Source organism: Meleagris gallopavo, chromosome 11, assembly GCF_905368555.1.
Source record: "Meleagris gallopavo chromosome 11, MGAL_WU_HG_1.1, whole genome shotgun sequence".
Classification (NCBI taxonomy): domain Eukaryota; kingdom Metazoa; phylum Chordata; class Aves; order Galliformes; family Phasianidae; genus Meleagris; species Meleagris gallopavo.
In genome coordinates, this window is record NC_139414.1 from 3294798 (window position 1) to 3309142 (window position 14345).

Consider the following 14345-nt stretch of genomic DNA (forward strand, 5'->3'; position numbering starts at 1 on the left):
GCTGAGACAGCTCCTTTCCGTGTCTTTGAACTTTAGGCTTTGAAAAGAGGTGCGGAAAAGCTTAAGGAATTAACGAGGACTACTGGGAAATCACTCACGAGAAACTTTCAGTGCTCTCAACTCAGGAAAGAAATAGGAAGAAAATCCTTTATATGTACGTATACATGCATATATACTCTTGGATACACACGTAGCTGAGAGCATGATCCCTTCGGCCTGCCATTCATTTTCATCTCTGATGTTTTCATGCTGCATTAATGATGGGTGTTGTTGACAGGGTGGCTGGAAGGGTGAAAGCTGCATTTCCCCATGCCAGGGGCTGCGGAGGAGGCAGAGGCAGATACCTGGGGCTCCCTGGCAGCGCTTGTTGAAGATCAGCCTTGATCAGAATAGGTCTTCTCACAGGAAATATCAACTTTTTGTCAAAAAAGCCTGAAGATAAATATTCTTGGATGAAATCCTATAAAAAGCTCAGACTGACAAACTATTTTTTTCAGGCACTTCTTTTTCTCCCAACAAGAATATATCTGTCAAGAGAAACAGATGTTCTCTATGAAAAATCTTCTTTAATTACAAGTCTGTCAGAAGGAGGTGAGATAGATTTTTTTTTTTTTTTTTTTTTTTTTTTTTTTTCCTCCTCTCCACTGAGCCCATTGAAGTGCATGCAGTCGGCCAAGGTTTAAAGGCATGGCTCCTTCCAGAGTACAATAGTTAAATAATTTTCTCTGTTGAGCAGGAGCAAAGCCACCAGCCAAAACACAGTGACAAACCCACAACTGGCAGCTGAAAGCTCCCTCCAGAGTGTAGGACATCTGCACGTCACACCAAATGTTGCATAATAAAATAAGAATGTCTGAAATCTTACACTTCCAGGTGATTGTTGAAAGCTTGTATTATTTTTTTTTGCTCGTTCTCTCCATGCAACCAGTAAATGCTTTAGGAAATACATGTGGGCACTTGCTATCAGCCCTCAATTTGAAGCCACCCTGCTCTCCAGGGACCTTCAGACAATGGCAATGGGATGTAAATATTAGAAGAGGTTTCTCTGGTGTTGTGTTGTCCCAGTGTTGGCAGAATTTGTTATCCAGGAGAAAAAAGTTCTGCTGGAAATAGGAGCAGGACCACAAGGTTGATATTTCTTTATTTCTCAGTTCCAGAAATTGGCTACTAAGTGGCTGAGTGGTAGGATGAAAATAATCAATAGTTCTTGTCCACTAATGAATGATTTTCCAGCAGTTGCCAGTGTAAATAGGTTTCATTAAAACAGCAAATCCTCCCAAACAAGAAAATTAATGAGAGCTTATGAAACCTATGAAATTGCATGGGTCTGACAGTGATGACAAATCTCAACTATTGTTATTTTTGGTAAACAGATTTTCTTTTCAATTTTCAGCCTTGTCACTTAAATAATAACACTGAGCAAATCCATTGTTTCTTTCCCAGAAATCTTCAAGTGTCTCAAGCCTCAAATGTGTGAATGGTTTCAGCCCCAGGCAGGAAATTGCCCCTTTCCTGAGCAGCTCCTGTGCCCTTCTTCAGCTCTTGTCACGTCATCCCTGCTGCTGCACCAATAAACTGGGAATCTCTGGAGTTTAGTTTTCAGATGAGCCTGCTTCAAATCAATGGAGCTGCTGCTTTTTGTGACTCCTGGGAATAAGATGGTATGGAAACGACCCACAGCCATGCTCAAATAAGAAAACTAAAAGAATTATTGGTTTTGGTCAACCTGGAACGTGGCTCTTTTTGCCCTGATGTTTTGCTAGAGGAAAGTGAAACTCTTCATTTACAGATTCAAAAGAATCCCAAAGGCACTCTGTCAGACATCTCCCAACGTGCTCTCTCAGTTATTGCTGGATGGATCACAAGTTCTCCAGGGAGCAATGAAGATGTTTTTGTGGGTTGCAAAACCCAGGTCAAAACTCAAAGGCTGAAAATACTCAATTCCAATGTCTGCTTCTTGCTTCCAGAGGAGATATCTGCTCTTTGCCATTGTCTTCTTCATGTTTGTCTTCCCCATCTTCATCTTTGTCTTTGTTTTCCTTCTCCTTTTTTCTCTCCTTCCTTTTCCTCCTTCCTCCAGCTTCTAAATCCCCACCTCCCCTTGACCTGCCCTCCTTTCCTGCTCCCCATCATACACTGCATGCTGAATGCAGGAGGCTCTCAAAAGCAAGAGCAGGCTTGGGACACTCTTACCCACAACAGCAGCGGTGAACAGAACCCAGGTTTTCAGCCAGGAAATTGCACTGGTAATCTCCTTTGAGGGAGGCACTCCCATTTTTCATGATGGTTGGCCCTTATGGGATATGGATGAAAAGAGAAAGCATTTCATTTGCTCTTTGAAAACTGGAGCTATAGATCAAGGCCCTGCTCATTCCCCTGAAGACTAGAAATGGGATTTTTGCAAGAATTGAGGCTATCCTCTCTGAAAACTAAAACAGTTATCTACACTTTCATCGAGAGGTCAGCAGTAGAGACTTTTCTCAAACAGCTGGATAAATCCAGGCTGTTAGTGCCTCTCCTTCCCACTCTCCTCTGTTATTGCTTTTCATTACATGAAGGGTGAGGAACAAGCAAATACCTCTGCTTCTCAGCTTTGCCCTTGCCTGTTTGTACAAAGCAGCCAAATATTTCCTTCTGACACTCAGGACCCATGTACCTCTGGTGTCTGTGATTTTTCCCTTAGCTGCCATGGCCTGGATGCAGATGCCCAGGGCTGCTTAATCCTAGCAGATGGCATAGAAATGTTATTTTCTGGACATGGGCGCTCCTCTATGGGTGCCACGGGACCAGGGCATCCTTTGTCTCTTGGACCCAGCGTGATCTCCTGTGACATTGGGCAGGAGGGTTTGCGGAATCACGCTGCATCCTGCATCCCTGAGCCTTGCAGCCATAAATCCTTTGCCTCTGCCACAACTGTGATTGAGCCTGCCTGGCTTAATTCATTCCTCCAGAGCCCACACAGTTATGCCTGCTCAAGGAGCAGCACTTGGGATGAAATCTTTTCCTCTTGAGAGTGCTGCAAGAAAAGCAAGGCAGGATCCATGAGCTGCCAGCATCCCTGTGTAGGCAGTGCCTTTCCTTGGCCACTTCTTTGCCGTGCTCTCATCCTTCCTGACCTCTCCCTTTTCTCTCTGCTTCATTTCTGCCTATCTCTCTTCCTATTCAGGTTCCTCGTGAGGTGCTGGAGCTGATTGCGATGGTGATCCAGCAAATCACAGTAGTGATGCTGATGATGGAATAACTCCTTGGGGTTCCATGCAGTTGCTGTGCGGGCGCTGAGTTTCAGACAGCAGAAAAGGAGCAGGAAAATCTGGTATTTGTGTGCATCAACCGGAGCTTTCTTCCCCACCTCGGGGAGATGGGTTTTGGAGCCCTAGCAGTCTGCCCACACTATGGACATAGCCAAATACCCCCAATTCCTTCCCAAGCACTGCTACCCAGAGAGGTGCTCTGTCCTGGCTATGGGAGCTGGGCACAAATAACTCACAAATAATGGAAATCCTCACCACGTGCCCCCAGCATTGGCACAGTTCAGAGCCCCTGCGAGAAGTGCACTGCCTTGTTTGTCACCTGAAGCACTTGGAAAAATTACATGAATCCATCAAAGTAATGAATCTTCTCAGCAGTGGCAAATAGACATAGATAGACAGGCACTCAGCTGAAACAAGTCATCTTTAAAAATTAATACAAAATAAACAGCTGGCCTTTCGCTCCGCTTCCAGGTGGTGGCTGCGTGGTTTGGGCGAGGGGTGGGCAGAGACCAATGATGGCTCCCAATGGGAGATGTCCCTGGGGCAGGGAAGTGTCCTCTGCTGGGTACCTGTCACTGCCACAGTGTCACCTCCATCTTCTGCTGCTCCAGGAACGGTGGTGCAACGCAGTGGTGGATGCTGCACTGTGTGAGTTACTGCTTAAGAAACAGCCAAATCTTCGTGAGTGCCAAAGCCTCATCACCTCCCTACAGCCTTGCCAGGCTCCTGCCAGCCCTCTGGGTTCCCACATCGGTTTGTCAGTGTCTGATGGAGCTTGTACACTCCTCAGCGGACAGGTTGAGCTTGCTCTCCTGCTTGTCACAATATGGGCTCCATAAATAATTAACAGCGGTGCTGCTGCCACCCCTGAGCTTTGATTTAATTGCTGAGGAATAACATACCCACCTATACATGTGTGTATGTACATGTCTGCGTGTAAAACACCTCCAAATGTACTTACACAGCTTAAACATCTGTTTCACCGGCCAGCCTCTTTGCTTTTCCTTTGGCCATGGCTCTGTCTCTGTGCTGGTCCCAAGGGCAGGTAAGCAGCAGAAGGCACTGCTCTCGACCATGAGCATCCCACCAGTGCTCCAACTGCTCCTGCTCTGAGGCCGGGCTATTTACGTGGTACCCATGGGGCTGCCCTTGCCCTGCAGAGTGTGAGGATGGAGAGCGGGGAGGAAGACGGATGGATCCTGAATTGAGGTGAATTTATGGGGCTCCGTGATTCCTGGTGCCGTACGTCTCCAAGAAATGACACCACCACTTCAGAAGCAGAGATTAATCTGAGTCGGCAGGAGAAGGACAAAACAAATCATCTACTGCAGGAATCTCATTTGATGCCTGTTAGTAAAAGCACCGGGATGAATGGCTTTTGTAAAGACCGCACTGAAACGGGCTTTTTTTTTTTTCCTCCCTTCTCTCCATTCGTCTGCAAATTGAAGTCTATGAGGTGCGTGGTGGAGGAAGTCTCTGGGTCACTCATGGCCCAGGCACAGGACAAGGACTCCCAGCAGCTTTGTGCACTGTGAGACAGGACAGCAAAAAAGGGAAGGCAGAGCTCCTAGCACATCATATCAAAGGGAAGAATCCTTCACTATTTTTAAAAAAAGGGCATTGATTCTTATGTCCTGCAGAACACAGGATCAGGGCAGCCTGCAGCCCCAGACAGAACATCTCAGCGATGCTCTGTATCCCAGCCAGCAGCAGCTGGATGAGGCCCAATGGCAGCAGTACCAGCACCAAGCACTCCTCCTGCACGCCGCTGTGCATCCCAGCTCAATACAGAATCAATCCGATTGATCTTTTTTTAAGGTGCAGCCTCCGAATGGCTGAGACTGTGAGAGACGCAGCTAAGCATGCACTTCCACAAAATAATTTGTCAGGCCCCGCTGTAGAAACCTAATGATGGCTGTAATTTATTGCTGACAGACGATATTTATCACCGCAGCATCCCCTCTTTCTCTTTCTCTGTCTCGTTAGGAATGGCATCAATAATGTTTATTGTAGCTTTTAATTTTTTATTGCTGATATCCTTACCTGCGCTGCTGATGACTGCAGGAGATGGGAAAGGCGTCAGAGCAGATGGAGGCTCAGCTCTGTGCTGAAGGGTGAGTGACGAAGGCTGGAAGTTCCTCCTGCGTGCCCATGCGGGGAGAATGCAGTGCCAGAGAGCACCCCGATAACAGGGAAAAGCAAGCTGTTCCCATAAAGCTTATCCCCTCCCTACTGAGCCTTTGGACTCGTGCAAGGGATGCTCAGACCCAGCAAAGCAGTGGCATTGCTTTGGTTTTCACCATGTGGGATTGGAAAAGGAACATCATCCCTCCTCTGCTGCACCTGCATTGCTGTGATCATCACACCTGATGATGCCCACAAGCCCTGGGGTCACGGAGCTTGTCCCTGAAAACAGCCAAAATCTCAACTCCAATCTTGAGATCTCCTTTTTTTTCCCCTCATTTTCCTACAGTTTTTCTTACCCTTGAGGAAATGTGCAGCACCAGGTTTTGATGCCCTATAAAACAGCACTTCCCAGAAGGGATTTTTTCCCCCTTTCCAGACGTGAATAATTACCCACGCAGCGGCTGTTCCAGCGTTGTTACAGGAGCCTCTCAGACTAGCTGGTCATTTACAGATTAGATAGATGTTGCCCACGTCGTTCATAACTGATTATGGGATTGGCAGTTTGGCTCTCATCCAAAATTCAGAGTCCTGATTTAGCATAATTGGAAGTGAATGGCAGAGCAGGCTGGGGGATGGGGATGGTGCCTGCTGCTGATTTTCTAATGCTGGCTTTGGGGATCCCTGACAAGCTGCAGCGTGCTCTTTACAGGGCAATAACATTTATGGTGTGGGTTGTCTGGGGGAGGAACTCCTGTGATGGCAGCGGCCACCTCCTGCATGTCCCAGATCGAAGCTGGAGAAATCAAGAATTCCGGAAGAGCAACAAGGATGATATTAAAAAGTAATCCCTTCTGTGTCAAGGTGTGGGCTTTTTTGCTTATAGAAATTGTTCTTCTGCATTCATCTATTCTACTTTGTGCTATCCTCTGCTTTTACTGACTTCTATTTCTTCCTTTGTTTATCCCACCAAATGTTGGGGTTCCCAATGTTGACCCTTCACACACCCACAGCCTTCCTTGCACTTATTCTCACAACCCCTCTCTGCTGGAGGCTCCAAGCGCACAACGCAATCCAGCGATTTGTCCAAAGCAATAACAGATACCCTGGCAGGAACAACTCCGAGCTCCTGCATCCTCCCCTGCCATGGAACACCAACACTGCTGCTGCATCTGCCTGTCCTGCTTTTAGCCACCCATTAGCAACTCCTGGGCAGGTGGCAGGTCTTGCTCTGCAGAATGCAAGCAGTGGGGCTGGAGAATTTCTGGGAGCATTTTGGGAGGGGGTGAGGGCTTTTCTTGCCCCCAGTCCCCCCCACCCCTTTCTTCTGACCGCCATGCTTGCTCTAATGCTCTGGCAGAGCTCTGCTTCCTGGTCCTGTGGCTTTGAGCTCATTTGTCAAACACAGTGATCTTCATGAAGGGCTGTTATTAGAGCATTTATTTCCCATTTCTCATCCTACGCTGTCATCGCCTTCCAAGATTAATTAAGGGAAGAAGACAGGACATCTTGCCTTCCATTGGTTTCCCCCTTCCCTACCTTTTGTACAGCCCCTTCATCTCCATTCCTGACCTGAGCACTGCTGGGCAGCAAACATGCAACACTCACTAGTTCCCTCTTCCCTCTTGTGGGTAATATATCAAGGGTTTTTTTTACCTCTTTGTAAGTAGAAGTGCTTTGGTGAGCCTCATCCTGAACATCAATCATCCCCAATGGCCTCAGCTGCCAACACTAAGCCAGAAAACATCCCAAATCCATTGACTTATGGCTGCTGTAAGTGTTTGTTTCAGGCTTACCACTCCAGTCCCTGGGGCCAATATTCTGGCCGTGCTGCCAGGCTCTCCTGATGCTCTGCATTTGGGTCACCCTGTGGCAATTGGGTGCTTTTGTTCACTATTTTTTGTTGATCAGAAACTGTGACCCATGGTTATGATAGAGAAATGATGATGCTGGCATGCTTCTTGCTCTTGCTGGCAGCACGGAGCCTTCAGCAAGCAGCCAGGATGCTCCCCCTGGGCATTGCTTTGGTCCCGCCTTTACTGATGGATGGAGGAGATGCCTCCTCATGCATGTGTTATCAGTGATCCAGAAGAGATTTGAGGAAATGCGGGATGAGCATCTGTCAGCTGCTCTTTGCATCCCCCAGGTACCCCACAGCCTGCCGTGCTGTGCATTCACAAGACGCATCCCTGACATTTTGCCTCTCACATGTGAGTCAGCCAAAAAGAGGGAGAAAACTCACCCAGATGAGATGGTGGCTTCCCAATGGGATTCCCAAGCGTGGCTGATGGGTTGCAATGAACACTCTCATGGAAGCTTCCCCGTGGCACCTTCCTTCGCCATGGCATGAGAGCAGTAAGAACTGTTCCAGCTCCCTGAAATGAAGCAGGCAAAAGGAGGGGATGAAAGCATCCCAGCCTGTTTACCTGGCTCTCCCAGTGACTCATCCCAATGAACATCTCTCCCTGACTTTGCTGGGCTCCAGATGCTGCCTCAGAGCAAGCCTGATCCCGTGTCTTCGTGAACCATCACACCCTCAACTCATCAACCCCAAGCCACACACGGAATAAAGACACGAAGCAGCAGGTCCTCAGCTGATGTGCATCAATATGGATCTCCTGCAGCCGGCAGAGCTGACTTACAACCAGCCGGGGAGGTAACCCAAAATGCTGCTCGTTGGAGCAAAAGAAATTTCTGCAGTAATTAGATCTGGAGCATGATTACCCAAAGGGAAACAAAAAACAAATGTGGGTGACAGATATTTCCAGGATAACTGCAGTTATTAATGCTTTTCTCTACCAGTGACAGGCACTAGGGATTAGTACTGCCTGAAAAAGTCTGGTTTACTGTGGGAAAAAATGAGGGCTGGAAATGAAGCAAGTAGAAGGCCATATGCTGCTCGGTGTGCTCGGGGGGTCCTGAGAGGATAGCTTTAGCCAAAACAACAAAGGCAAATATGTGAGGCATATGTGAGGAGAAACATGAACCTGTTGCTTGTAAGTTACCAGTTTGAAAGAAAGGGAGTAAAAAAGAAAAGAGGGAACCTGTTATTCTCGATTGCTCAAGCTAACCCTGAATTAGCAACCCTGTTTGTGAGTGCTGAGGCTATAGGGCTGGGTGTTGGGCTACAAATCTTCAGGTTGGTGTGAGCATGAAGCCTTGCCTGCCCTATGGCCTCGTGCTGAGTGATGTGCGTGGTAGCACGAAGCAACAGCCCTGCATCACACACCACAGAGCCCTTCCCTCTGCTTGTTCCATGAGCTGTTCTTGTCAGTATGGGAACGGTGGGAAAGGCACCTTCCTCGGAGAAAGGCTCGCATCGTGGCCTTGCTGCACAGCTTGGACAAGCAACTGAGAACTCCAAATATGACCAAGAGCACGGCTGAGAGCTGAGAGCTGTGTGTGGGCTGCTCCAGGGTGTGGGAACGGCACGGGCTCAGCCACCCCAGGGTTTGCTTTGGGCGTGCGCCTGTGAGCATCTCCCTCTGCTCTGTGCATCAGTCAGCACGGCTGGCTGCTGAGAACCACATGGGCTCCCTGAAAACCATCAGATCCTGCCTCACTAAGAGGTTTGGAAGCAAGCAGGGCTAAAACAACAACATGGGCTAGGCATTAAAATCAGAGTAAGGAGGGTTTTTTTTCCTTTTGAATAGAAGGAGTGTTGACATGTGGGAAGTAACAAGATTAATTTCTAACATGGTGGCTTGCCAATAAGCATAATTTGCAGCAAATTGTTTGTGTTCTGGTGTCTGCCCTGGCTCACAATCCCCACAGGTGATGCAAAGGGCCAGACCAGGCATGAGGTCCACCCAGCTCACAGCCCCATCTCCTCCTGCGGGTCCTGGGAGAGCACAGGACCTTTATAGCAGGCAGCTGAGACAGCTTGCCTGCAATGAAGCTGGAAATCAGATCTCGGAGACTATCCAAATTATGTTGATAGGGCAAGGGGAGATGGTTTCAGACTAAAAGAGGGGAGATTTAGATTGGATATAAGGAAAAAGCCTTGTACACTAAGAAGACTGGTGAGGCTCTGGCTCAGGTCATACAGCGAGGTGGTGGATGCTCCATCTGTGGAGATATTCAAAGTCAGGCTGGGGGGCTCTGAGCACCTGATGGAGCTGTAGGTGTCCCTATTCATTGCAAGGCAGTTGGACTAGATGACACTTAAGATCCAATTTAAATGACTCCAGGATTCTATGATACATGGCACCATCAGGGCCATGATCAGTCTTCTTGACTGGTGAAAAGCAACTTGCATCCTCATTTCTCTTATGGTTTGGGTAGTATTAGAGCTCCTCAGTGGGGTGCCTGCTTGGTTAAAGCAGAGTGAAAGCCCTTGTGCAAAAATATCTCACCGAAGAACATCCCACTAGCACTACTGGGGATCCATGCCTGGCTGATGAGGTGACAAGGAGGTGTGAGGTGCCACCAGGAGGTGGGAATGGCCATGTCTCTTAGGGCAGGATAAGCACTGAGAATGCAGACAAAGGAAAGCAAAGTTAAAATGGGAGACAGGAAACATCCCAGTGTGCTGAGCAGGCAACAACTGCTGCCAAACACACCTGAGCTGGGTAATCCTTGATATCTGTCCTTTGGGGCATTGCTTAACAGTATAATCGAACTGTATACTTTGACTCTGTCCATGGACTTTCCCCCATCACTCATAGTGGACAGCCCCACCTGCTACCATGTCTTACTTCTTCAGGTTGATTGGTTTATTCCATCCTCTGAGACACGTTATAGTGATTTGGTTTTTAGTGTCAAAACGATATCATTGTTTAGAAATTGGTTCGACACCAATTGATTTTTGCTGTTGATGTTCTGCTTCTCCACAGTCCTGGAAATATGAGAAGACAGAATCTCTACAATCCCTCTCTCATTTAGCAATCTGATTTCCTATTTGACCTGAAAACTGAGTATCTCTGGCTAAAAAATAACATACCATAGAAAATGGTGGATGCAGGCTGCTGGAATCCTAATCTGATGTTGCTCTTTTTAAACTCAAAAAAATCCCCAACCCCAAACAAAATCCCCTAACTCCTCCACATTTCCATCACCCAAGATGCTGTAGAGGAAAACTCAGACAGCTGGAAAGCAGCGCTGAGGTAGGAGCTCCTGGAGCTCTTCCCATGGGAAAGCAAGATATTTATTTAAAGGCAAGACTGAATTCCAATAGGCACGGGGAAATGTCAAAATATTGCACAAGCAGGAAGAGGAACGCATACAATTGTCTCTGCAGCCTGCGCATAATGAATAACTTAGCACCTGGGCAATGCAAAAGTTACAACAAAGCAAGTCAAAGGAAGGCACTGCTGTTGGAAGGGGGGAATAGCACTTCGATCCTTGGCCCAAGATAGTATAAACAGAGTGTTGTTAAGGCAGGTAGAGAAGAAAAACGTAACAGGAGGAGGAATAGGAAGCACTGAGCAGCCCAGTGCATCCTCCTGAGCGTAGTCAGCTGGAAGCAAACACCATGGCTGCAGAGCTGAAGAGGCTGCAGTACCAATCTCCCTCTGAAGAACAAGAGAACCATGGTGGTGGGTTTAGGCTTGACACCTCGGGTCTGAAAGACTAAAGTGAGGTGGATGCCCACTCTCATGAGCACGGCATGAATGACTTGCAGCTGAGCGCAGGCATATGGCAAAGGAAAGCCTTTGGGAATACAGGTTGGACACAGCTGAGAACTGCTTCCCAATAGAGATGCATTTGCAGGACAGCAGCATTCATGGTTTGTTTTGGAGATTGCAACTGAAACCACCTAGAATTAAATTTTACTGCAGCATAGAATGGTTTACTCCTGCCAATTCCCATTATAATGCCTTTATTTACTCTCTTATAGGTTTATTCTCTAAACAGGAATTGTCAGTGGGCAAAGTTCTGTTCAGCTGCCTAAGACTTTCAATTTTCAAAATATTAAAAAGAATATTGAACTCGGCTAAAATCACAACATTCTTTTGAAATTCTCAGTTTTTCAGTCGCTTCAAAACTGGCTGAAAGCATAAAACTAGGAATAGAGGGAACTACATGATGTTCTTTTTCCCTCCATTAACACATTTGCCCTTTTTTTTTTCTGACTTTTTCTGTTCCCCACACTGCATTCAGTCCTAAGGTCGCATCCATCCCAGATGCTGTGCACTGCACACTTTGCCTCTGGGGGTTCCTTGTAGAGAACCCTACAGTGTGAAGCATGCTTGGAATCTTGAAACTCATTTTGGGATGTACAAATGGGAGAACAACTGGCTCACCACAAACTGCATCTGCTTTTCCTCATCACCTGCGAGCTGATGGCATGCCATGGATGTAACGAAGATGAATGCTGCTGCAGCACTGGAACCCAAAATAGAGACCACAAGGTGGGGGGATGGAAGTTTTCTGACCTTTGGCTCCATTGATGGGGATGACAATGATGAAGGCAGCGTGGGTCTCGCTGCTTCCCATCAGCTTGTGGAGAGGTTTCAGCTGGAGACTTCCCAGCTGCCTGGCGTTGGAGAGCGCTGCCACGTAAATCTAGAAAGGATGAATTAAAAAGAAGGGCAAAAAAAAATAGAAATGGTGATGAATTAATCCTTCCCCGTGGCATTAGCACAACCCCGCACCTCTCCTCCTCGTCAGCGGTGAAAAATGCCTCCTCTCAGCCAGCAATTACCCTGCCTTGCCTCGGCCCTACAGCCCGGCCCGCGGTGATGGATGAGCCCCGGCCCCGCGGCCATCTGCCACCCCCATCCTGCTACTGCACCGTGGATCAAGGGCGAGCAGGGAGGACGTGGCAGTGATGAAAGGTGTCTGGAAAAGCGTGAATTAGAGTGGGAGGAGAGGAGATGAGTGAGATGGAGCAGGGAGAGGGGAACAGGAGGTGGAAAGGTGATAGGGGAAAAAACTGGGGGCAAACTGGTGCTTGGCCAGAGCACTCACTGCGCATGCTGCGGTAAGTTGGAAGAGGGGTGATGCTCATGGGGGTTGGAGGGCTTTTGAGATCAAAGCAGAGACGAGCAGGATATGTGCAGGACGGGGCTGTGTGCAGTTGCTGACACAATCTTCCCAAAGGCAGCAACCCACCTCTTCCTAGGAAAAAGAAAAAAACGTTGCTTAAAGTATATATTACCTTAGAGCAAGGAGTACAAAATCTTTCCACTCTAAAGGGCATGGGACAGTGGCAGAGTTTAGCAGCCTCACTATTTGTCTCAGCAGCAGGAAGCCAAACATCATCTCTGGATTCCCCTTGCATTTTGTTCTCCAAAGGGATGCACTGGGATGTCTGTGGGTGGGAAGTTTTTAAGTGGAGGAAGCTGGGAATACACTGGGAACCTCCCTCCATCGTTAGGGAAAGAAGCCGTGGTGTTGCTGAGGGAGCTCTTCCAGGCTGGGCAGAAGCACACTGAAACCTGGCTGTCCAACCCTGGTATTGTCCAGGCTTTATCACATCTGTGAGACCTGCAGCTCTGACGACGCTCATTAAAGCAGAATCACTTGGGAGCATACTAGTTTATTTGCACCAAGAACTCCAGATTCAATTTATAAGTCTAATAAACCTATTTTCTTCACAGGCTTGATCCCAGATTTGCCCCGTGCTGCTCAGGTCAGATGGAGCTTTATGTTGGAGCTGAGATCCTTCTTCAGCCAGGATTTACAAACAAAAATAATACGACGGAGGAGAGCTCCTGCTCCTGAAGATGCTCCGAAAACGCTCACACAAGCAGAAAGGGGCCCACAAGAATTATTCCCCATCCGGCAGCCAAGCCAAAGCTCAGGCCACCGTCCTTGCTCTGTCTGTCAGCCCAGCTCCTGAAAAAGAACAAATCTCATTAATGGTTGCCATAGATTTCGATGATGCCGCACAAGGGCCATAACGCAGCGAGGCTCTTTAAAATAGGAGATAAACCATTCTCAGCTTCACGACACGCTGGGTGCAGGAAGATAAACAGCATCTCCAGGGATGCTGGAGGAAGAGCACGCCAGCAGCACGCCCACATCTTGCTTGCACTGAGCTGCTGGGATGAGACCATGAGTGAGCATCCAGCGGCAATAAATTATAATTTCCCAAGGATGAGAAGAAGGAAAAAAAAAAAAAAACAACTTTCCCCAACTTAATGTAATTATTAGCATTGATAATTATAGAAGAGAAGATGGCAATTAGCAAAGCTAGCCCTGTTTGCAGGTGGGAATAGCTGAGTTTACTCTTTTCCCCTTTCATTTAAAAGTGGATTTAGCAATAATACTATGGAGAAGGCATCCAAAGGCACGTGTGGTGGCTCCTGCAAGGCCAGGATTGGGAATGGATTGGTGTCATTTGGGGAAAAATACCACTGGGAGAGAAACAGGGATTAGTGATAACTGAATAGGTGGAGTCATGGAGACACAGAATGGGAAAGGACCTCTGGGTCCATCTGGTCCAACCTCCACTCAAACAGGGACACCCAGAGCTGCTTGCCTAGGGAACATTCTGTTAGGAAGCACTAACTGGGGAGTAATGCATTAAGGGCCAGGAGTTCTTTGTTTTCAAAGCACATTTTGGAAAAAAACTTATTCCACGGTCTGTGAGTATTTTTGTTGAGACAGGATGTGTGCCCTGAAGGACCAAAGTTGGGAATTTACAAGATGAAAATAGTGGGAACAAGGAGGTAACATTTGCCCGTTGCTGTTTTTTTTTTTTTTTTTTTTTTTCCAATGCTTCTTAATTTTGTCATGCCACTCGTAAGCTAAAATATTAATTCTTAACTAGAGGAAACATTCTCCCCCTCCTTCTTCCTCTTCCCCCAGTCCTTTTTTCACTTTTTTTTTGGCTGATAGAAAGAACAGAATAATTTTATCTGACGTTTTGGGATATATTCCCTGCAGGAGCTGTAGAAATGCCACCTGCTACCTGCATGCTGGGTTTGATCACAAATAGAACCCAGTGTTCTGCACAGGATCTCATATTTTAATGGCCAGCAAGTGCCTGGCTGCTAATGACAATACATCCTGAACTGTGTA

The 14345-nt window shown here is 47.4% G+C and overlaps 1 long non-coding RNA gene across 1 annotated transcript in view; it reads right to left on the reverse strand.

Annotated features, from left to right (window-relative positions):
* Nucleotides 1-600: 600 nt before the first annotated feature.
* The window catches only part of LOC146543605 (uncharacterized), a 105782-nt gene continuing 92037 nt past the window's right edge, over nucleotides 601-14345 (reverse strand). The window contains exons 3-5 of the long non-coding RNA XR_014885499.1: nucleotides 12288-12437; nucleotides 11753-11882; nucleotides 601-7750 (exon numbers count right to left, since the gene is read on the reverse strand). This is a non-coding gene — a long non-coding RNA (uncharacterized LOC146543605). The remainder of the gene's footprint in view (nucleotides 7751-11752; nucleotides 11883-12287; nucleotides 12438-14345) is intronic.